This window comes from Trachemys scripta, chromosome 8, assembly GCF_013100865.1.
Source record: "Trachemys scripta elegans isolate TJP31775 chromosome 8, CAS_Tse_1.0, whole genome shotgun sequence".
Lineage (NCBI taxonomy): Eukaryota > Metazoa > Chordata > Testudines > Emydidae > Trachemys > Trachemys scripta.
In genome coordinates, this window is record NC_048305.1 from 27,039,759 (window position 1) to 27,065,721 (window position 25,963).

Sequence of the window (25,963 nt, forward strand, 5' to 3'; positions counted from 1 at the left end):
CCTGACATGGAACCTACTGCCTGCCTTGCCAATGAGATGCAGGTAGGAGGCAGCCCCGGCTGAGCAGGGGCTGGCAACAGTTGATGACCCAGCGCCTTCCATTCACAGTAACCAGACTTTTGGTGTCCAGTCAGTACATCTAACTGGATACTGCCAGCTCCCTTGACCGGACTTTCCAGTCAAAAAACGGAAACCTGGCATCCCTAATACACACGAACAAGACTGAACAAGACTGTCTCTTTTTTCAAGAGAGGCTCAGAACTGGAATAAAAATCAGGATTTAGGAATGGGGAAGTTTGCAATTTATCTAACTGTGTTATGCCTGGTCTTGTCCAAACCTATCAGCCTCCATCAGCACTAAATTTAGCCACAAATTATTTTGAAAAGAGCAGAGGAGGTGAAGAGAAGAGAGATCCACATTCAACCCTCCTAATTTTGGCCTATCTGTGTAATTGCCAATGTAAAACAGTAGCAAGCAAGGTCAAAACAATCCATTATAGCCACAAAACTATACCTGCCACAGCGTGCAAACATTGCCATGGCTCTTGTGTATGAACATAAGCATTAACATGTAGTTGATACTAAATATTTTGAAAATTTTTAAATTTTACATGAATTAAAACAACTTTTGCACAGTGAGATTAGGAGTTTTGTACATTCTGAAAAACTCACCCAGTAATTATGTAACTGACAGTCTCATTTCAAACCACGGTATCTTGTGCTACTGAATATAATATGCATAACTGTGAATTTTATATTAAATAAAAACAACAATGTGCAGACTGAGATTTTGAACTAAATGCTGAAATGTTCCCTAGTAATTATAGAAATGACTGCCTCCTTGCATAATATTCCTGACATTATGTATTGCCTGCCTTATTTATTCATTGCCTGATTCTGTGCGCCTCTTACATAAGTATTTAGTGAGGATTGAGCAGAGGGAGAGGGTTGAGCACATGGACCCTCAGCCTAGCAGAATTATAGCTCTTAGTGTTCAGGTTTTCGGTTCTATTCCCGGCACTGGCCTGCTGTGAACTTGGCATTTCTGTGCCCCGTTCTCCTCCTACCCAATTTCTTGTCTGTTTAGGTTGTAAACTCTTGAGGGTACAGATTTTGTGTGTATAGCAGTTGGGGTCTCTAGGTGCTTCTGTCATACAAATGACAATCACAAAAAGGTTTTGTAAAAATGGCAACAAGCTTAGTTACAAAAGGATATGGTGCATTTACTTAATACTCCCGTAACATTCTCTGAGATCTTGTCTAACCCTCAGTGCATCTAGAGGTCAGAGCATCCACAAATTGGGAACGGGGGAAACAGTGGGCAAGTATATTGCTTTTCTCTTTTAAACATTCAGAACCTCTGGTCCTCCAGTTACTTTTGGAATGTCCAGTCATGTCAGACCTTCCCTATTGGTTTAATTTAAAATCTACCTCCCTTTAGGATTCCTCTCTTCTCCTTGTCAGTTCTAGGTGCATTTTATTTAGATTAAAAATGCAGTTTGCAGATTCCCTGCTGGGAGTCAAACAGCCTCCTTTGTTAGAGAACTGCAGCAGTCATGAAAATGGTAAGGACTCTCCTGTTCCCACCAACTTGAGTTGAAGTGGCTTTGTATGCCGCATGCTGAGACCTTATACTTGGGTCAGTACAAGGTTAAATCTTTCCAATACTGATTTTGCAAGTCAACAAATTTTAAAAATAAGTTTCACGTTATAGTGAAAAAGTCTCCTGAAAAATCATAATCGGTCCCACTACAATATGCAGTTAGATAGGAGTGAAATATATTCCATTAATAAAGTGGAGTTGATTTAACTTACATTGATAGAAATTGAGAATATTTTTATTATGCTATAATTCTTCTCTGCTTGCTTTCTTCAAGGCGAGTACTGTGCTTGGAACTAATTTTCATCTATTACACATTTCATAATACTATTAGTCTGATTAATTAATGTATAATACATCCTGGAGACTAATTTGTTTACTCCTAGTGGGCTCATTAGGACTTGCCGTATGAATGTGAAATTAGATTTTAAAGTGAGCCACCTTCTAAAGATTGAATCATATGTCTGTTTTGCAGAAACCTGACAAATGAAAATCAGGTAATCTATATCCCTTTGTTTATGTGCACAAGTGCATTAAAGCATTGCTAAAGCTAGAGACAATGCAGTCCAGCTTCCTGCAATTAGATAAATGATTTCCTTAATATTATCCAGAGTTTATATGCTGCACACCAAAATAAGGTATATTAGGATAGTATGCTGTTTCTTCAAATCTGAATGGGGCAGTATCTGCATTTAATTTTTCTCCACAGGACATCTCCTTTGTTATTTCTATTTATTAAAGATATCATCCAACTACCATGAATGAGTGAGCTCTATACCCAAATTGTATGTTGACCAAACACTGTGAAATTTGGGAGCATTTCCTCAAGTGTTGTAAGGAAGTCTGGAGTTCACTGCATGCTGTAATATCATAGTGTAATTTCATAATCTTTAAACTTTTTGCTAAATTTACCAATGCTAACCTTCATTTCCACATGCTTTTTTTCAGAATGGTTCTGGTTTGCATAATAATCTAGTAGAAGTGCATGGACATTTTCATGAATGAAAATAATGTAGGTAATATGAGAAACTATTGAGTGGTCATATAATAATAAGCAGGTCACATAATAAGCAGGAACACCAACTACTGCAGGAAAATTCTTACCTAGATTTTGCACATTGTTTAAGATTTTTCTTTTTTTTTCTTTTCTTTTTTATCTCTGAAATATTCATTTATGTCAGTTCTAATTCTTTCTACATTTCTATTCTATAATTGCTGTTTATTCAAATGGGAGAGGCAACGGAATGCTTTGCATTTTAAGAAAGGTTCTTAAAAGGACATATCTCAGTCTGGTATATTCTGGGGATTGGTAACCTTGAAAGCTTCATGGGTTAGTTAAGGCAAGTACCCACAAGTTCAGCAATTCATCCTCATTTGAACTCTTTGGTCTGCAGAATTGGATTGGAAAGCTCACCAAAACAGGCTCTCTGATAAGATTTCCTGTTAAGCTATTTCTATGTGAAAATTCTGACTTTTTCACAGGAAAATCAAAGGTTCATGATATGAAAATTAGTTAAGCATTTTTTTATCTCCTCCAAACCATCACCAAAAAACACTTACAATAAAAGGAGAGATGATTTTGTTGTTTTTTTATTAGTTTACCTGAATTGGTTTAACCATCCATAGTATATGCTGTCCTTGATGTGTACGCATAGGTTTTCATAAGGCTATTGAAAAATCACCTATGTGTATAAAAGAAAACATACACCTAAATATTGCAGTTGTATTTTTAATACTTGTCTTTGCAGCAGATTTTTAAAATTTATTTATCATTATGAAACCTGTAAAGATTACCCCTATCAGGAATCCTGGTCTCTCACTAAAAAGAGACACCCCAAAGATCAATCCTTGGGGTGAAATCTCGGCCTTACGGAAGTTAATAAGAATTTTATCATTGACTTCAATTGGGCTGAGGTTTCACCCTGAGTTTTTTAAAGGAGCTATGATGCAGTTATCACTCTCTGTTTATTTCATGTCAAAAAGAATGACCCAAAAGTATAACTTATGACTAGCAATGACAGTTCTGTGAATGAGCTTCCTGATATTGTAATTATATCACGCAAATGTATGTTGTGTGTATTAATAAATCTGCCAAGCTTAATCTGAGACATTCACCCTACTATTAGGTATCAGACATGCATCCAATCTATTACAATGCCTGTGTACACTGTTTGTCAATTGCTTAGCATAACATTCATTGTATATATAATGTCAGTTTTTGACACCAGCGCTTTACCATTGCATTGCCAGTTCTGTGATGCAACACAATGCTTCATGCAAAAACTAGAAGAGCTGCTATTTTATCTCCTGAATTATGGGAAGATGGTCTTGCCCACTAATGGCTATTAGTGCTACTATAAATAAAGACTAATATTGAGTCTCCTTACATCCAGGGGATGGTGATACTAATGCTTTTGTTTTGCCATATGCTAGTTTCAAATTTTTGGAGCAAAGGGGGTTGCCACACTGACCAGTATCTCCACCATCAGACCACTTTGTGAGATGAAGTCTCTCTCTAGAAGGTTTGCTTGCAAAGCTGTTTCTGTAAACAACCAGTATCTTGTGGGTGGATCAGAATTAGATGTGCACAGTAATATGCACTTTACAGAACAGAATTTTTAAAACTCAGAAGCCATTCCTCCTACTACAAATTATTACTTAAATCAATTATTGCACAAATCTTAAGCCAAAATAATTCCATATTCCCATAAAAACATTTTTTACTTATATAGATTCTTGAAAAAGTGTATTTAACTTTTAGAACTGCTGAATTACATCCCTTATAAAAAATTTATTACTGTTGAGTATTGAAAAATAGCTGGAGAATTATTCAGTATTACTGGAACATCGTGGCATTCTCACTGACCAATTTTTTTTCAGAAGAGTTATCTTGCATTTGTTCTTGTAGGATATTAACCTCATTAGTGTATCTAGATGCTCTCCTGGAGAAATAGTACTGGTAAATGTAAGGGATAAGAAGATGGCCCCACTGCTCAACGTGTTTTTTAAATTCGGTGTTTATAATATCCACCGTTTATAATATCCACCACACCTCCAGTGCTCTGCATCACTGTGAGAGCTGTATAAATCCCAGGTATTGTCATGCTTGAGGTCCCACTTAATAGCTGAAGAGGAAAGAAAAGGCCTGTCCGCATTACCAGTTTTTGGTTATACTAAGGATCTTGATATAATTAGGGAACAGACTCGCATATTTGGGTCAGCATGACACAGATTTGAAGCTATACTACAAATGTGCTCCAGAGCCTGTTGAAGCTCTGTCAGATGGTAGAAGAGGGAGGCCGCAGACTAAAACACAGTTGTCAAAGCCTCCTTCAGGAACCTTTGTCTGATATACTTAGGGCCAAATCTTGATCCCCATTAATTCAGTAGTTTTGCCTTTGACTCCAGTGGGAAGAGGATTAGTCCGTAAAAGTAGTTGCTGGAGTAGACTGGATAAGCTCATTTGTTTTGCTAACACAGCTCAGCCATGGTAGAAAAACAGTTTTCAAAATGGATCTAACTTTCCACTAGTGTGGACAGCGCTAATGAAATTTCCTTCAGAGCCCATCAGCACCTCTCCTTAATAATCAGCCAGAGGGATTGCTGTCTAGTGATAGGAGACACCCTCCAGTCCCAGTGGAGGCTAGTAACCTGTACCATGTGAATAGATAAGCAATACTGACAAGTAAAGATGTCCCCAGAGCCATTCTGCTGCTGCAGGTATTCTATCTGATTCAGAATTGGGTAAGCAAGCCCTTCTTAATGAGCCTTCACTGTCTGTCTTTGACCCATCTCCACAGCAGCCCACTTTCTACCAGTCTATGTAGTAAGATTCTGGGAACAGAACCCAACCTTCTTTCATAACAGTTTTAAGAAGTGAAGTGTTTAATATTAAGCACCAAAATCCCTGAGTCTATATAGAGGACAAGTAATGTGTATTGCTGCCCTTCATCACTGCTGATTGAAGCTTTAGATTGTCTTAAACAGGTAAAACAATTTGAGTGTTGTCATTGATGTTTCAGTGAGAGAGGTCAGAGCTGACATGCAGAAAGCAATTCTTGTATGGAGTGGAAAGTTATAGTGTATCAAACACTAGCACTGTGCGCTATGCATCTATATAACCAAATGCAAAGTGGTGCAACAACCTGAAATTCAATATTTTTCCCTTCAATTTCAGCTGTCTGAATCTTTTAGTAAATATTTCACCCTATGTAATTTTTTGAGGTAGACATTTTCTTGCTAAGCTGTTTTAGGAAGCAGATATGTGTGTGTAACCAACAAGCATGTTTCATCAAGCAGCAGGTTACTAGGGAAATACCTGCCTCTATTGCTGGCCTAAAGTAGAATGCTTAGTTTAAACTGAAGTGGGTAGTGCAAATAGGCTGTAGGTGTGCAGTCACTCCAAAATGTACAATAGTTGGAATAACTTCAATTTACAATCTCCTGTGAATCCCTAACTCCTTGAATTGAAGGATCAAAGAGCAACATATTGGTGTGTAAGCGCTGTGGCCAGAAAAATAAAGCCCCCCACTTTTATGAAAAAGTGGTTTTGTTTTCTTTTGTTTTTTGGGGGGGTTGGGTATTTATTTATGTAGTGCCTTTCTCCTTAAATGTCCTGCATTTTTATTGACTAAGGCCATGTCTATACTTACCAGCTAAATCAGCACTGCTGCAATTGATGCTACAGTGTCGATTTAGCAGGTCTGGTGAAGACACGCTCAGTCTCTGGGAGAGTCATCGAGATAGCGCGATGTAGACACTGCTGTAAGTGGACCTAAGTTACTTCAACTTCAGTTACATAATTTACTTAACTGGAGTAGCGTAACTTAGATTGATTTACAGCGTTAGTGTAGACCAACCCCAAGATACTATCACTCATACATTCTTCAGGTTTCCCCACTACTACGGCTGATAAATGAAATCAAATAACCTACAGAATCCTTGTACTAAAGAACTTTTCATGCTTTCAGTAACATTACTGAAAGGGTATTGAAATTTATATTAATCAAAAGTGAATCTTAGTTCCCCTAGTTAATTATTTATATGTATGTTCAGAACCAATTTGTGACTTCCTGGACCAGGGATGCATGGAGTATACATTCAACCTAAGGGGAGGGAGAACGCAGTGAATATATTGGGCAGAGGGTTCCAGAAGCATTTTTAAAGGCAGAGTTTACAGATCTTGGACATTAGGATTGTTTTGTCTCAACACATATGCACCCTAGAGGAAGCGAAGAACTATCTGTATATTATTGGAAGGGGTCAACGAGTTCCTGAAAGAGTTCCCTGGAGAGAAAAGGAAGAGTCTTGCATCACTCACCACTAATTCATCAGGCTAATTAATGAGTGGCACTGACACGCTTCAAATGTAGTCCAATCTGGAACTCCTTTTCAGAAGGGTGGATGCTATGATCCAGCATGTGTATGATGGTGGAAATGGATACGGATCTGAATTAGCTTTATGGATGGGTTTTGGATACAGGTTAAAGGACAGATCAGGGCTAGGCTTTTGATTCAGATCTAATGGCATAAAAGGAATATGACAAGCTGTTCTGCTGTGGTTTGAGCCCAAAATTCTTCTGAGATTACCACCATCTTGTTCTGAAATGTTTTGATTGACTGATGAGAATTCCACCAGAAAATGGACACTTTGTTGTTTGAATCCACCCCAGTAGTAAAATTAGCTGCAAGTTCACAGCTGGTATTCCAATCAGAACAACCAGAAATATCAAGAGAATCAGATATGAGATTTCATATATGACTTTCCTCTAGTTGTCAGAACTTGAATTTGAGATGTGAAAAACAGTTCAGAAGAAATTAAACTGTCTCTGAACATGGAATTATTCTGTCCGGTTTCTAGCAATTTGGGGCCTGGACCATCTCTCTCTCATTCTCTGTCTCTCTCCTGTAAAGTGACTAACACATTTTTGAATGTGGTAAAAATAATAACTGAACTCTCTAATATACATTGCAGGAAGTGCTAGCTAACTCAGACTTTGGGGAAATCAAATATCTGTTCTATATCTTCTGTTCCTTAACCAATCTTGTATCTTTATAACAACAACTCAATCCTTGTGCCTTTAAAATGCGCATAGAACATCTTGCCCTATTACGACAAGTATAGGGGGTCTGATTCAACAAATCTTTACTCACATAAGAAATTCCTACTCTGGTGAGTAGACTTATTGAAAGATCCTATTGTCTGTACTAAACCAATTTCAAAAACAATTTAATAGTAATGTCTGAAACATTCACATAATGAATTTTTATAAAATAAATTCAGTCACTATTTTCCTGTGCACACTCATTCCTATTAATGTCACAACTAGTATGAATCAGGTTTAGCAACCTAATCCTGCAACCCTTACTCACAATCCCTATTTACATGTGTGTAGTCCCAGTGAAGCTACTGTTTTATTCATGATAGTGAGCACTATGGCTCATACTAATGGCCTCATTTTCAGAAGTGCTGAGCACCACCAACCCCAGCTGAAGTAAATGGGAAAACCTGGGCTGTGAAAAAAGTAAATCTGAGGTGAAAGCCTGACACCATTAAAGTCAATTGAAGCTTTGCCATTAGCTTCAATGGGACCAGGATTTCACCCCTGGTCTTTCAGTTAATATAATGGATTAAGATGGATCCTAAATCCTGTTGATAGCACTAAATGTGGCTAATGTATATTTCTTTTGTTTTTAATACTTAATATTTTTTCTTTTCAATATATTTTATTTTTTAAAAACATTAAAATTCTTTCACTTTCACCTCCTTTTGCCCAATCCTATCTCCCAATGTTCTGCTATTGTGTCATTGTGTATGTTCCACAAGGACAGCTTCAGAAAAGGAGCAGTGTTCCAAACTCAAAACAAGATTCTGTTTTGAAATTCTATTTGATGAAAAAGACATACTTAGAACATTATCCTTAGTAATCACATTGTTAAAAGATCAAAGTTGTTTGTTACTGCTGTTGCAAATTAGGAAAACATTGGTTGGGTTTTTTTTTTAATTCTTCCACACTTTTATTTAAGGGACACAACAATAAATCTTTAGGTAGTAAAAGATAAATATTAGAAATGCTGTCAGAATAATTGAATTACACTCCCCAGCAAGTATGCATTTTGACTGTAATATAGTGGTTTCTCTTGGAGAAGCCCTAGGATTAGAATTAAAAATAACAAATGCTATTCTGAGGGTGGTGGATTTTTTTTTTTCAGGAAACATCTTTTGCATTTAGAAAGTAAGGGATGGATCATTAATGAATGCTGTAATTCTATATATGAACTAGATCAGTAATCGTTTCCTGAAATGTGTTTCATTCTGTGTCTTCATTGTATACTTTCCACGGAAGAGAAAAGAACTACTTTATCTCCTATATGATGACAGGCTATCCATCACTGAACTGTATGCAAAATATCGAAGTAGGAAATGTGACTGAAAATATTTACATTTATTTATTTTCTTAGGGTAAACAGACAATATTAAGCCATAATTTCCCTTTCCATGTGCAACAAATGCAGAGCCCAGGCATGTTCCTCTAAAAGTGAAGGAATCACATTGACTTCAATGGGAGAAGGATTGGGTCCACACTGTTGAATTATTTTTAATCATCTCAAGATATTTACCAAGAATGAATACATTCTTGCTTTGATTTAAAGCTTTCTGTGGCTAATGGGAAGGTCTAAGAAGACTACTAGATTTTGGGCAAAGTTTTCAGAAGAGACTGATAATTTTGGGTGCCTAAATTTTTAGGTGCTGAAAATCAGGGCTCTTCAAGGTGTTTCAAGTTGGGCCACCCCAAAATCAAGTCACTTTAAAAAATCTTGGCCCTTGTCTCCCAAAATCATGAAACTTCAGTATTATGGTGCCTGGCAGTGTTAATATTTAGGCCTTGTCTACACTACCAAGTTTTGTCGCCAAAAACTGTCTATTGTCAACCAAACTGTCAGAGCATACACACTGCGATGTGACTTTTGTTAGGAAAAATGCCTGGTTTTGGTGACTAAATACATCCACAACAACGAGAGACTTACGTCTTTTTCCTCTATATTTTTCTTGACAAAGTGCCAGTGTAGACACCACGCTTGATTTCATCGCTTTAATTGGTCCCCAGGAGGTGTCCCACAATGCCCATTCTGACCACTCTGGTCAGCAGTTTGAACTCCACCGCCATGCAGCCAGGTAACCAACCAACTGCCCCTCCCACTTAGATGCCCCAGGAATTTTTGAAATTCCATTTCCTGCTGGCTCAGTGTGGAGTGGTCTCATCACATCTTTCCAGGTGACCATGGTGGCTTATCACAGCAACGCTGTCCCGCTTGGACCATTGTGGAGCTGTTGGATCTGATCAGTATATGGGGAAAGGAGGCTGTGCAGTCCCAGCTGAGCTTGACCCAGAGGAATTGGAATACCTATGGGCATATTTCTCAAGGCTTATGCGAAAAGGGCTATGATCGGGACACACTGCAGTGCAGAGCGAAGATAAAGGAGCTGAGGCAGGCATACCATAAGGTGAGGGAAGCAAACCGTCTCTCCGTTGATTCACCTAAGACCTGCTGGTTCTATCAGGAGCTGGACGCTATCCTCAGTGGTGACCCCACCTCCACCGCCAAGAGCCCCGTGGATACTTTGGAGGGAACAGAGGCAGCGGAAAGAGGACCTAACTTGGAGGACAGAGTTCTTGATGAAGAGGTGGAGTTAGATGTGGATGTGCAGCTCCTGGCGGGGTTGCCCGGTGGGGGAGGCAGCCAGGAACTGTTTTCCACTCCAGAAGTGTCTAGCCAGTCTGAGCAGTTGCTCTCCAGGGAGCAAGAAGCAGGAGATGAGATTCCTGGTAAGTGGCCATGGCTTGTGTAATGCAGAGGTGGGTTCAGGGTATAGAAATGTGGGAGGCTGGCTGTGTTTCTGTGAGCTGGACATTTCCCTGTGTAGCTAATCAAGACAGTGGAACAGGGTATTGATGCATGCTGAGTTCTCACGGGAATCCTCCAGAGAAATCTCCAGAAAAGTTTCCTGAAGGTACTTAGCAATCCTCTGCTGAAGGTTCCGTGGCAGAGCATCTTTGTTCCTTCCCCCTTTGTAGGAAACTTCCCCTCACCATTCGGCAATCACTTGTGCAGAGACCAAAGCGGCACATAGGTGAACAGCACAGGGAGCAGGGTGGAAGGCATAAGCATGGAGTAGACCCTCGTTTCCCTGCTTACCCTTAGCAGTGAGATGTCTGCTGGAATTACCCTGCCTGTGGAAAAGTGTGGGAGAATTTTAGAATTTTTTCACTAGAATGCTGCACCATGACCTTTGCAAAGAGTGTGTGTTCTTTTCCCCTGTGGAGCGCCTTTCCCACTCCCCAGCCCTGCCAACACTCACCATGCTCTGGGTATTCGCAGAGATTGTGCCTGGCTAGGGTCAATGAAAAGATGATTGGAATGTTGCAAAAGGATGTATTTAACTGAAATTTTTCAACGCTGTGCAGGAATTTAACATTCCCGCTTCTGTGCATTGTCCCCTGTGCTTCACCAGATTTGGCTTTCAGGAAAACCCTATGCACCCTGGCTGAGCGTCTCCACCAAATAAGAAAGCGCCCAAGACGCAGCAAAGATGACAGGTTCTGAGAGGTACTGCAGTGCTCCAATGCAGAAAAAAGGGAACACAAGGCATGCTGGGAAGGTGAACGGCAGGACAGAAAAGAGAATCACGTGTTTAAGGACACAATTGAGCAGATGATTAAAGTAATGGAGAAGCAAACACAGATGCTGAAGTCCTTAATAATGCTGCAGACTGAGTAGATCTGTGCTCAGTGTCCATTGCAGCAGATTCAGAACTCTTTTCCATGCCCCCCCACCAAGCTCCACCCGCACATTACTTTCCACTTTCCAGGACTTTTCCGTTTCCCCTTCACTCCTTGGACAACTTTCACAATGATAGCTGGATCTACATACAGCAGTGAAAGTCCACCCTTCTCTGGTTCCTCCTCTCCCACCAAGCATCCGTGTGTTTATATGTGGTGTTTCTTGTTCAATAAAAACAAAGTTTTATAATGGTTAATCATCTTTATATTTTTTCTACAAATGGAGATTGCAGGCACTACCAATACATGCACTTACATTTTAATCATTTTCTGAGTGGAATATATGGCCCCAGATGTCATCATTACTTCCCAGGAAAACTACATGTAATGTAACATTGAGGCATGTCTGATTGGTGCTCATTGTCAAAGTGCTCCCTCAAAGCCTCCCTGATTCGAATTGTCCCCCCACTGGGCTCCTCTGATAACCCTGGTATCTGGCTACTCAAAATCAGCAGCCAAGCAGTCTGCCTCAGTACTCCACCCCGAGGAAACCTTTCACCCTTAGCTTCACAGAGATTATGCAACGTACAGCACACAGCTATGGTCATGGGACTATTATCCTCATTAAGGTCTAACCTGCCATAAAGGCATCACCAGCACACCTTTAATCTGCCAAAGGCACATTCAACTGTCATCTGGCACCTACTCAGCCTGTTGTTGAACCGCTCCCTTCTGCTGTCCAGGTGTCACACATAAGGTTACATGAGCCACGGCTGTAAGGGGTATGCCGGGTCTTCCAGGATCACTATGGGCATTTCAATATCCTCCACTGTAATCTTCTGGTTTGGAAAGAAAGTCCCCACTTGCAGCTTTCTGTATAGGCTGGTGTTCCAGAAGATGCATGCATTATGGACCTTCATGGTGTACCCTGTGTTGATGTCAGTGAAATGCCCATGGTGATCCACAAGCACCTGCATGAAGAAGTACCACTTCCTGTTGATGTACTCCATCGCAAGGTGGTCTGGTGCCAAAATTGGAACATGTGTGCCATCTATCACCCCTCCACAGTTAGGAAAATCATTTCTGCAAAGCCATCCACTATTTCACACACATTTCCCAGAGTCACGGCCCTTCATAGCAGGATGCGATTTATTGCCCTTCACACTTGCATTAACGCAGCCCCAACAGTCGACTTCCCCACTCCAAACTGATTCACGACCAACCAGTAGCAGTCTGGAGTCACCAGCTTCCACACAGCGATTGCCACACACTTCTCTACCGAGACAATAGCTCTCATTCTGGTGTCCTTGCACCTCAGGTCTTGGGTGAGTGCCACACACAGTTCGAAGAAGGTGGCTTTCTGCATCCAAAAGTTGTGTAGTCACTGCTTTTCACCCACACCTGCATGACAATATGATCCCACAATTCAATGCTTGAAAGCTCAAAAGTGATGTCTACCCTAAGTAGTTGCTCTGTGAATACCAAAAGCAGTCTAAAGTTGCCCCATCCATATCACGCAGAATGTCGGGTGCCTGTGAGTCTTCCTCTGTTAGGAACTTCATGATTAACTGCACTGCCATCCGCAATGTCTTCATTACAGTTAACAAAGCATAGGAGAGCAGTGCGGGATCCATCCCTTCTCACAAAAATGCACAGCAAAGAAGTGTCATTGCAAAAATGCCTCAAAAGAAAGCTGGAAGCCTATGGAGTGCTGGGACAGAAAGCAATGCATTATGGGACATTGAGCCCAGTCCCAAGATGCGCTGTATCTGCTCTGCCTTCCCACAACACTTAGTGACAGAAGGTGTCGAGCTGGACTGTGGAATAGGTACCCACAGTGCATTGTTCACATTGCCGATGATGGTTTCTCCAACATGGATGTGATCTGCCAACAGAAGAAGCAAGTGTGAACATGAAATTCCGATTTTTATTATGTTGACTTTTGGGTGTCGACATCACTTTTGTCGACAAAAATTGGTAGCGTAGACATGGCCTTATTGTGAGAGGTCTACTAATGTGAGGGGTTTAAAATTCAGTCAGTAAACCTGCTTGACATTGTTATTCTCCAGCTGTACAACACAATTATTATTTGTCAAAATTTGATCAAAATTGGCAAGACTCAGTTTGCAGTATGACCAAGGTAATTCCGATCTGTTAAAAGTAAAAGGTTCAAGGCAAGTTGTGAAAATGGAATACAGCAAATGTACAGAATCTTTTATCTTACCCTCATACATTCGGAGACCACATTCATCCCTTGAAGAGCTCTTCATCTGAAAAGAATGGTAGCCATGACTGAGCCATTTAAGGGGTTAAAACAGAAAAAAATGGGGAGAGAATCAACACTGTCCATTCAGGAAAATGTTTCATAATGGAAATGTAGTCTGACATTTATCAGTCATCTTGGACATCAAAGTGAAAGTTTCTTGTGTTCAACTTCAATAGAGAGATCCAATAACACAATAATATCACGTATTTCTTGGAAAGTCTGAGATTTGGGAGGGCTAAAATAAACCAGCAGCTGTCAGTCCTGTCATCTATTAAAAATAAACAGTTGTTGTTGAAATAAAAAAGCCACAAACACACATGCACACAGCATTCCATTAATAAATTCTAACCTTTCAGAATGGGAGCTTTGCTAAGAATCAAGAACACAAGGTGAAGGACAGAATGAAGCATGCAGCCTGCTGCTCCAATGCTCCACTGAGAACAGATGGTCTTCTGAAACAGTCCATTTGTGATCATTCCGTAATAAAGATTAAAGTTGCATATCCCCTACCAGAGGTGCTTTTGGCAGCCTGCCAATTTACAGAGTAAATTCTTGGCCCTCCCCATTCAGCATTTGATTCCACTCCACTCCTCTCTCCCCCCGATAAATCTTTCCATAAAAAGTCAAAATAAAGAATTTTATGTTACAATTATTTTTCAGCTATAAGGAACTGTTTTATTATTCCAGACCTTAATCTTACAATAATGTCTTAGTCATACACATATTTGAGCCATATTCTGTTTACAAGGTGTGTTAGGTTGATAATGAGACAATGAATGCAGGGCATTTTCTCATTGAATCTGTCCTTGTGAGCTAAGTGTGGGGGTGTAACTGCAAGGTGGCAGCTGTAACTCAAATTGTAAACACAGTTGGGAGTCTGTTATAAGTTAATTTGAGGTTCTTGTCAAAAGTTGGCTGCAAACTAATTTCTACCATACCACTTGTACCATGGCAAGTTGTGCAACAGTGGACAATCACATGATAACTTGGGATAGTTATACAGAATAAACAATAGCATCTTGTAAGTGATGTGCTTACAGCTTAATGTGGTCTGACTGCAATTTCAGAGATCCACTCACCTCTTTTGTTTTTTATAAATTCTTTAGATTGAAGTTTGTCCACCTGACACCTTGTTGCTACTAACTGTATTTTTTTATATATGTATACAAGCACAGTATAAGGAGGATATTAAACATATGACTGAACTATAAGTCTGCATATCAATAAGCTCTGATAATGAACAAACAAATATTTATTTAGGGCCTGACCCTGCTATCATTGGAATCAATGGGAGTTTTCCCCACAAATTTCAAAGGAAGCAGGACTGTGTCCTTACTGTATATTGGCCTAAGGTAGCTATTTTCTTTCCTGTTAAGGCTAAAAGTGGAACACATGCTTTCTTTCTCCCTTCTTCAGTCATTCACTGTCACTATTCACTAATTATTCAGAGAATTTTTTGTGGAATTGTATAATTCTTATAATACTTGATGAAATTATGTCAATTTTACAATTTATAAAATGAGGGATAAATAATAGTTATGTACCTCGAAGGGTGCTGTGAGGGATAATTAGTTCATATATATGTTATATATGTATATATAATTTTAAATACTACTATTTCTCCACAGTACTGGTTTTGCATGTTTATTTTAGATAATTAATAGATCTGAGTTGCCTTTACCCATGTCTCAAATTACTGGACAAGTTACTGGATAGATTTTCTCCTCCCCTTTCATTACTGCTGTTTGAATGCCAGTGGAGGAGCCTTCACTAATGTTTTGATTGCTGTCATGGCATTGTCTAATTTTGCGACATCACACCTGAGAAATGTGATTGATAGGGTTTAGGAAATAAGCCTGGATGTTTCTAGAGCGCATGGCCCAGTGTAAAAGAAGAGGAATTGTAATGTGTTTGAGGCCCAGTTACAACGGATACCTTAGCTGGATGCTGTAGATGCTAAAAGAGATCTAGAGAGATGAATTTATTGAACAATGCTGGAAGTAAGAAGCCCTAGAATTGCCTAAAAAAATGTAGGCTCCATCTACAAAGAGCTTCCAGTAGTTTAACAAGTGTGGCTGTAGTGGGTAGAATACAGATCGGCCACCCAGGATAGTCAGAGCCCAACTGTGTAAAAACGTGCTAGCAAATGCAATTTATTAGCACAAGAAGAGGTTTATGCTATAAAACATTTTTATAACATAGTTATAGTGTGGTTTGACCATGCCACCACTGTCAGGGCAAACTGGTATTTATTCCTAAATGATGTCATGTGAAGACTCTAATAAAAGCTTTTGTCATACTGATCCTTATAATGGTTGTGAGATCTTTGTACTGATGATATTGAAGGAGTTGTGTATATGTACTGAAAATATATTTTACAGTCTGTGTCCAAGGCAAAGCTGACAAACAAAAACACTGATTCACCTGCTTCTCTGTTGGCATGTTAGATTAAGCATTGTAAGCCAACACAATGGAAGTGCCACTTACATATGAAGTCAACAGAGTAGCAAGACACAGGGGACTGAACCACAGGAGGTTGTCCTGTCTCTGGAAGCAGACAATGACTTTGGGGAATATAAGGGGAAGGCAAAAAGATATCCATTTATCCTTCACTGAGAAAGCAAAAAGAACCGGGCTTTTTGCATTCATGATAGGGGGATCCCAGCCATGTTGGTTGGAGATGCTGGGAGATTGCTTTAGATGAGAGAAACTACTTTAAACAATGGTTTTAGCCTGTTAAGTTTAGATTCTAGGAAGCATGTTATACTTTTTGGTTTATATGTAGAAGTTTTTGTTTCCAGCATTATCCTTAGTCACTATCTCTTAGATATTAACCTTCGATAATAAATGTATGATTGTTTTCACTATAAATATACCAGTGTTGTGTTATATTGAAGCTGATCCTCAGCTGAACCAGACAAGCTGGTGTGTGGACTGTGTTCTGTACCTCGCAGGAACACCCAGCATCCCCATGTTCATCCTTATAATATGATTGTGTGGTAGGTATAAAGTTTGTCATGTCAGGTGTCTTCGGAAGGCTCATGATGTACTGAGCATTGTTGTTATGGTAATGTTATAGTAATCGTTGTTATAGTAATGTTATAGAAATGTTACAGGTTGTAATTTCATGTATATAGTTATGAGGCTGAAAATGTGTCCTCATGGCTTAAAACAAGCCCAGGCAAAAACTCTCCAGAAGGAGAGGGGCAGTTCACACCTCATCAGGGCATGTGTTGGACAAACCCAGTCCAGCCTCACAGGAACAAAGGACACTGGCCTAGGCAACAACAAAGGATCTGTTGGACTCTTGAGTGAGTCACCCCCCTTCCTTTGATCAGTTTCGGACTGTGATGAGGTAATGCTCACCTGACTCTGAAGCGGTGGGGGGGGGGACAAAGCCAAGAGGGAAGAAAGGACATGATAAAAGGGAGAGACATTTGCCATGCTCTTCCTCTCTCTTCCACCTCCATCTGCAGACATTACCACCAAGTGACTGAAGTGCTGATCAAAGGGGAGAGCCTTGCTGAAGGGCAACCAGCCTGCCTGTGGTGAGAAGCATCTAAGCTTGTAAGGGCACTGGAAGTGTTAAGATCAGCCTAGAATGCATTTTACTTTTGTTTCCTTTGACCAAATCTGACTTGTTATGCTTTGACTTATAATCACTTAAAATCTATCTTTGTGGTTAATAAATTTGTTTGTTTATTCTACCTGAAGCAGTGCATTTGGTCTGAAGTGTGTCAGAGACTCCCCTTGGGATAACAAGCCTGGTACATATCAATTTCTTTGTTAAATTGATGAACTCATATAAGCTTGCAGCATCCAACAGGCATAACTGGGCACTGCAAGATGGAGGTTCCTAGGGTTGTGTCTGGGACTGGAGCTATTGGCTAGAGTCATTCAGTTGCACAGTCCAAGGAGCAGCTTACATGCCAGAGGCTGTGGTGAACAGCCCAGGAGTGTGGGGTTCTAACAGCAGAGCAGGGTATGGCTGGCTCCCAGAGTCAAGGATTGGAGTGACCTAGCAGATCACCGGTGCAGATAACACCAGAGGGGAATGTCACAGACTGTTACTTGGGAGATCACTTACCTGGTAATTTCTGTGAGTATCCACTGGTTAAGAGCTGGACACTGCAGGGGAAGGCTTCAAGAGGGCTCAGGGTGCCCTAATGTTAACCTGCAAGGCAAAGTAAGATCTGGCAGCGCCCTGAAGAGATTGTTTGGGTGACTCCCAGGAATTTCCCTGAGGCTTCTGCTGCAGCACAGTCCCCCTGAATCCCATCATTTCAATCTAACCCAAATATTCAATCCTTTGAACACTTCTCTAGCACCATATAGTAAACAAATATTTCATTAGAAGAATGAATTCCAAAAGCAAGGATCTGCCACTCAAAATGCTATGTGTTACACTAACAAAATAATACCAACAGGATCTTATAAGAGGGATGAGGCAAAATGCCAGGTTTATTGTAAATACAGAGAAAGAGCGAGAAATCAGGATATGCAATTCAATATTATTTCACTACCCTTCCTTATTCATTCACACACTCATTCATACAAGTTCTGCAGAGTTGTTATAGTTACCAGCCTAGAGGTTGCTCATGGCAGAGTACTGGCCAGGTAGTCTGCACATGAGGGTGGAGCCGAGTCCTTGTCAGATGTGCTTCCTATGCTCCTGGAGGGTGGCTGCAGAACCAGACTCAAAAGTTTTCATTCTTTAGTCTCTTCTTATAGGATTTTGTCCTTATACAAGTTTATGGGAATTGCTTCATCCTGCTGATGTTTCTTTGAGGTGATAATCAATTAGCAGGTGGCACATCCCTGAATATCTGAGTGTTATCTTGTTCTTCGGGAGTCTTCAGCCCTCCATCCAGGGGGATACTTGGGTGGATTCCGGCCTGCCCTCCGAGGGTCATCCGGTTATCTCTAGTCTGTGCATTCTTCTGCCAATCGGACTGAAGTTGTAATTCTTAGGCTGGCACTTCCCTGACCATTCATTCTTTATCTAAATCAATTTATCCTTTATCTAAATCAAGCATCCATTCACATACATCCTCTATTTTAACATACATTTATCACTTATTACTTATTTCTTAACTTCTAACAACTCTTAGGATGTTTCAAATTTACTTAAACTTTAACATACATAACAAAAGTTAAAAGCTAGTAAACTGTGTTCTGTTTGGAAGAACAATTACAGTTGTTTTTGAGAACAGACTTTCTATCTTAGGATGTGTTAACACTATTAGTAGTTTGGCCTTGCATGTTTCTCACAGAGAGAGAGAGACACAGTAATGGAAAAAGCAAGAGGCCTAAGCTGTGGGGAATTCAATTGAATTCAATCTTACCCCTAGTTTCTCTTGGCCTCAGACTTGTTATACACATACTTTATGGTTCTACATACACTTTATGGTTCCAATGCAGAAATTCCCTGATATGGTCCAACATATGCCCCTGCCTCTCTTACAGCTTATAGGTGGGGGGAGTAGGTAGGGGAGGTAGCACCTTTTATAGGACCGACTTCTGTTGGTGAGAGAGGCAAGTTTTTGAGCCACACTGCTGGACACCAAAAATAATGGACTGAACAGAGACTGGATTTATGGTTTATTACAACAATCTCTAACCCACTAACCTCCTCTTTTTGTCCTGACTGTAAAGGTGTTAAAGGGCCACTCTACCTTGCCTAACTACTTATGCTAAACAATCTGTTCTACCTTGCATTTAGCTGTGACACTGGGAGTACCTGAAGAAGAGCTCTGCATGGCTCAAAAGCTTGTCTCTCTCATTAGCAGAAGTTGGTCCAATAAAAGATATTACCTTACCCACTTTCTCTCTCTAATATTCTGGAACTGATACAGCTACAACTACCATGGATATAGCTTATAACTGGGACAATTAGTGAAAGTGTATCAGATAAAGTCAGGTTGTGTGCTGGGTCAGAAAAAAATATTGCATGAATACATAGATACACACACACATGGAGTTATTTATTTTTATGTATAATTCTCTTTAAAACTGGATAAAGTATCGAGATATCTTTCTATAATCATGTTATATACATTGTTTATATCTTCGTGTTTTCCTTTTAATTTAAATATTTGTAGACACTTTTTTTAAAAAGTGATGGGGAATCCAGGAATCTTAAGTACTATGTTGACAAACATCAGCATTTTTAGGCTTTTGTTTTTTTCTTGAGGTTGTATCTGAAAATGTTTGCTTTTAAAGACAAATTTAGTCACATCAGTATGACACGAATTTTTAAGTTCTGCAATATTGTTACAGTACGTACCTGTGGGAATTACGCTATCTAAACCCTGTGCTGATCTAAACAACTTGAAATGCGATAAGAACATGTCTTTGAAAATAATATGTAGAAGAAAATAGTTTGACAGGCTCCTGGGTGAATTTAAAATCAGTTAAAGAGCAGCAGCTGCCTTTTTGAAAATTTTGAAACACGTTTCGCTTAGAAACAGGTCTGCCTAAATGTCCTTTGTTTTCTGAGATGATTCTTCCTATTTTTCTAGTTGGATCATCCGCTGTAGATTTATGCATGAAATGGCCCCTGCATATGTGCATTTCTGCATACAAAGGGAGAGTGGTGGTTCTACACCATCCTTACCCCTTGGATATTCCTCCATGGCTGCTCTGAAAAATAGAGGCTATTTGGACATTTAGAGGTGGAACCAGAAACGATGATACTCTCTGTGGCTGCATCCCTTGCTATATACACAATACAAACTTAAGTGCATTCTTTGAAAAATGGTTTGCACTAAGTACTGGAGCAGGTGCAAATCCTTAGATGGCAATGGGTGAAATTTAGAGGTGATGTACATGACTATATAAATTCACACATCAGTGTAAACTGATCCAAAAATAAAAGGAAGTTGTGGAATAGTGTAAGAATTCGCAGCTGATTTGGAGGAAGTTTATACAAAGTGGACCTATATTCTTTTTGCGGTTTGCCTATGACTACCTAAAAAGCAAGAACCAGAGTGTCTCTTTCTGGCCCTTGAAAAAGGCACTATCTTTGCCTGCTACCCAAACAAACTCACTACCAGAAGCCTCATCAGAGAAAGATTTCTCCAACATGTTTTAGAAAATCTCGATATGACAGTTCTGTAACTGCACTGTAACCTGAACGATCTGAGTATGAGGGCAGGCCCAGACCTGCCAGAGGGAGATCGGAGTTGGTTACAATGCAGAAAGCTGCTTTATTGTGCAGAAACTTGCCAGTGTAGACAACGCCTGAGGCTATGGCTATACTAGAGCTCTGCTGTAAGCTCTCTAATTTAGCCACTCTAAGCCGACAGAAAAGAGCTCTCCCATTGGTTTAACTACTCCAGTTTCCATAAGCGGCGGTAGCTATGTCTGTGGCAGAAGCTCTCCTGCCAACATAGTGCTGTCCACACTGGTGCTTAGGTCGATGTAACTTATGTCGCTCAGGGGGGTGGTTTATTCACACCCCTATGCAACATAAATTATGCTGACATAAGCTGTCATGGACATAGCCTAAAATATGAATGGACGAAATGTCTGTGATAGACTTTATACCATTTTAATTTTAGTTGTTGCAGAACAAATGGCAGTAAACATTTTCTGCTGCCTCTTTCCTTGTAGAAGCTTTAAGATGTTCTTTGAGTGCACATGCACTTTTGTTGCTACTTTGCTCTGTGCTCTGTTTTAGTATCTGGTCTGACGTTATCTGTGTCTGATGTGGGATTACCACTATAGACTTGGTTAGACACATGGGGCCAGATCCTTAGCTGGTGTAAATCAGCATACTGCCATTGAAATCTATGGAGTTACACTGATTACAGCACATGAGGGTCTGGTCAAGTATTTGTTTGACTCTAGGGTTAAGTTTTATAGACCAAATTATTAATATTAAGAATGCTCACACTGTTTAAGTTAAGCATCTTCTTGAATGCATCTGACGAAGTGAGTATTCACCCATGAAAGCTTATGCTCCAATACATCTGTTAGTCTTAAAGGTGCCACAGGACTCTGTTGCTTTTTACAGATCCAGACTAACACAGCTACCCCTCTGATACTTGAATGCATAGCCTTCTTTCACCTTAGTGTGTTGGAAAAGTTTCGTAAATATTTCCAACTAAGGGACTGTTGTGTTGTTTATTGTTGTCAGGATGATTATAACATGTGCGAGTCGTGCAGGACTCAACCCATCACAGTATTTTTAAATAGATATGGTTAATAAAGGGGTCATGTGCTTTTGTTTCATTACGCTGTCCATCACAGCTGATTACCAGACTACGTGCACAAGTTAGAAGCTCTTTTTCTAATGAGCATCCTCCCTTTGCTGTGATTCATTCAGTGATGCCATAATCCACTGTTCGTACCATCACAATTTATTATCATGGAAGTGAGTTTTGATGTCACAGAACATTTGATTGTTTAATTCATGGTGAAGGTAGTTGACAAGAGGAATTGACTGATTAGGAAGGAAAAAGCTTCTATTACACACGTGCACCTTTGGTAATCAGCAGTGATAGGGAAGGGAATACAGCAAAATACATGACAGTTAAATTGAGTCAGTAATGAAATATGGTTTGAGGATGCTGGTTGGAGAACAGATTACTGTGTACAAGATTTTCGGGCACTTTATGCATTAATATTAGGATGACTTTGTCCCAAAGAGGTGAAGCAGAATTAAGAGTCTGTGTATACATATTTAATTTTAATGTGGTCAGTTATTGACTGGAGACTTGGCTACAGAATATTTTGAGCTGGTTGTATAATATACCTCCAAACATAGTGAATTCAAATATCAAAGGAAGACCATTCCAAATACCAGAATGAAAAATTAGCATAGTAGGAGTCTGAAGATGAAGAGGCAACTTAGATAATGGCTGGTTACACTAAAGCCCCCTGTAGGTTATAAAAAGGTGTTTTAAGTTAATGATTTCCATTAATAATTTTATCCCCCAAATTACTAAAAATGTACAGACTAGAGAAACAAGAACTGGTAGGCTAAATTTTAATAATTATCTCTTAATGTCAACTCAGGGATGTGACTCCTGCTAGTTTAGTTACATGGGGTTCTTGGCATGCTTTGGGGATATCACAATTAAAGACAAGCAAAATAATCACAATTATTAACTATAAATATTTTATTGTTAAAGTAAGGGAAAGAAAGAAAAAAATGAAACAAAACAGGGAACAGACAATAAACAATGGTTTCTTCATTTCCAATTAGTTCTGTGAATGACAGATTTTTTTCGTTTGCTGGAAATTCAAAATAAATTGGAAGGGGGGAATTGTTTTCCCTCAAAACCAAAATGTTTTAAAATTTCCAGAAAATTGAATGGTTAGACAAAATTCATTTCAGGTCAAACTAAACATCCTGTTCAGCATGAAATATTTTGTTTCTGGATGTGTTTAACTTTTTAATAAAAGCAATGGAAATTTGTAAACAATGGACTAGATTCATGAGGGGATTTAAGTGCAAAATCAAGTGGAGGAGGAGGAAGAACTGGTGATGGTGGTGTCCTCCTTATCCCCACTAGCCCCAGAGCAGGCACTTGAACCCTCTTCTCAGATGAATGCCGCAGCTACTAGTCTCTGGGTATGAGGAGAGCACCACTGCCACCACCATCATCTGCTCCTCCTTGATTTTGTGCTTAAGTGCTTTTATGGCTCTAGCCCCAAAATCCAAACCCTTTGTTTTCAAAATGTCAACATAAACCATTTTTACATTTCCAAAGGTGGTTTTTATTCTTTCTGATCAAACAATTTGCTGAAATTGATGCCAATTTGAGAAAAAATGTGTTGGTCAATCCAAATTCACATCTTTAATGGAAAACAACTTTTTGGCCAATTTTTTTGTCCTCGCCTACTTACAGTCCCTCAGTATGTGTCTGTGAGTAGCTTCAAACACAGAGATTATACCTTAAAAGTGGTTCTATTCAGGTGGAGACACCCTTCACTAAGTAAATTAAAACCCAAGTATATTAGTCTCAGTATCACTAGTGTGTCCTGTTTTAAGTCAAGTTTATACTACAGAGACTATAGCAGCATGGCTACAGTGCTGTAGTTATGCTGACATAACCTGCACTGTACACGCTCCCTTCAGAAATAGAAGGGTTTTTCCCATCTCTATAGGAACACATGCCTGCCAAGCAATAGTAGCTAGGTTGAATGAAGCATTCTTTGGTCAACCTAGCTGTGTCTATACCAGGGTTAGATCAGCATGGCTACAGCATTGGGGAGGTGGGGGGCACACATGGGGGGGAAGGGGAGATTTTTCACCACCCTGAGCACCATAGCTATGTTGACCTAATTTTTAAGTGTAGACCAGGTCTTAAGGTCTCATAGATGACTAAAACAGTTGGTTACTCCTGTTCGGTTTATCATGGGTAACATAAACAGTTGATAAGTGGGCAGAGGTAAATAATCTTAACTAAATCCTATGAAACTGCGTTTTTAACTCAGTTATTTAAAACAAACCATTCAAGGAGCAGTCTTGAGACAGGCAAATAATTAATATTAAGAATGTTAAACTCAAATTAAATCTCAATATTTCTTTCTGTTTACCAAGCTCAGCTTCTGTCTCCTTTCTAGAAGTATATAGTCTAAACAATCTGGTGTTTAGCAGGCGAAGCTGTTAGTACCTTAAATTACAATAGCATCTCAATATTTCATTAAATATATTATAAGAAAAATGTAATCTAATTACTTGGCAGAGCTTTTGCAAATTCCATCTCACCAGTAACGCCAAAATCTCTGTGATTTCGTAATGTTGCAGGAGCAGTGTGAGACTGGAAGGTTACTTTTTTTTGATGCTCTGAGGAGGCTTCTTTCTTCTTAGCTGTTTTGTTGCTGCTGTTTCTTGCTTGTCTAAATAAGATGTACAAGCTGAGCCGAGCATTGAGAGTGTAAGAGAATAAGCATCTATAAGAATGCATAAAAGTAAGAGTAAGAAAGACTACATAAGCATAAGAGTGCACTTAGTTCACAGAGATGTATACTCCTCTGTTGGCATAGTCTCACTGAAGTTGGAAGGCACACCCCTTTTAGGAGTTTGGCTGGATTCAGATATTAGCCACTGTCAATTTTCATAGTATCTTTAGCTCATGGGTATGAAATCTGCAACTTTATGGTTATATTGCTCTAGTCTTTTGTGGAAGAAAATTCTCAGAACATCTTTAAAGATAGAGTTAAAACTCGTCCTTATATTAAATTCATTTTCTGAGATATCCCTTTAATTCTATTCAGGGTTTAACAGGTGTTGAATTCTGTTTCAGATGAGTCCAAACACCTCTATTTCCTATACAAAAGTTGTTCAGTTCTTACAATAGCCTTATTTAAGTTAAGTGATTCTTTAAAAGTATATTTCAACTTAAATGGTCATCAAAGAAAATATTGCTTATTCTTAACCATGCTTGGAAATGTTGTTCTTGTCTTTTAGGATTTGATAATGAGTTGCTTAAGCATTGCCAGATAACTGACTAATTCCCCAATAGATATCAAATTTTCTATACTCACATGGCTTCTTCTCTTAGTATAGCATCAAATGACCTTGCTATATTTGTAAATAAAATATATTACTATTCACATAGTGATGGTATCAGGCCATTATTATTAGAAAGCTTTCATTTAGATACAAAATATTTGCAAATATACATCTCCAAAGAAGCGTATGATGCTTAAGCATTTGATGGATAACAAAAAGGTTTTCACATTTAAGTGGAAACCGGAGTTTGAAGTTTTAAAGAAGATACCGATTACATTTTCCAACCGTAGATTTAAAGTTTAAAGAAGGAAGACTTTAGAGTATTTATAAAATAAATCAATTGCAATACAAATATTTCTAGAAATCTTTATATGTATTTAAAACTAAGTTTTTCTCTTTGCAAAGAGGATGGGTGAAGAAGCCCACTTTATGACTTAGAAGTGTTAGGAGAGCTATAAACTAAGCATTACTTCTCTTTGGAATATACTGAATAAAGATTATCCTCACATTCTGTTACACAGCCAGATCTCTTTCTAAAACATAAATAACTTACAAGTTTGTCTTGTTAAGATGAAGATAATGTCTATGTCAAACTGCTATCTTGTATGAGGGGTGTGTGTGTCTGTCCGTGTCCTGTTCTTTGAGACAATATTCTTGTTAGCTGTTTGCTTTTTAACTAAATGGTTCCTAGATTTATAACCTACCCTTTGTAGTATCTCTACAAATTGGAAATAAAGACTACTATCACATATTCTATACAAAGCACATCGCAATAACGAATAGTTATATATACAACTTTCAAAAAATAGCATAAAAGAAAATAGTAAACAATGTTAAAGCAAAATAAG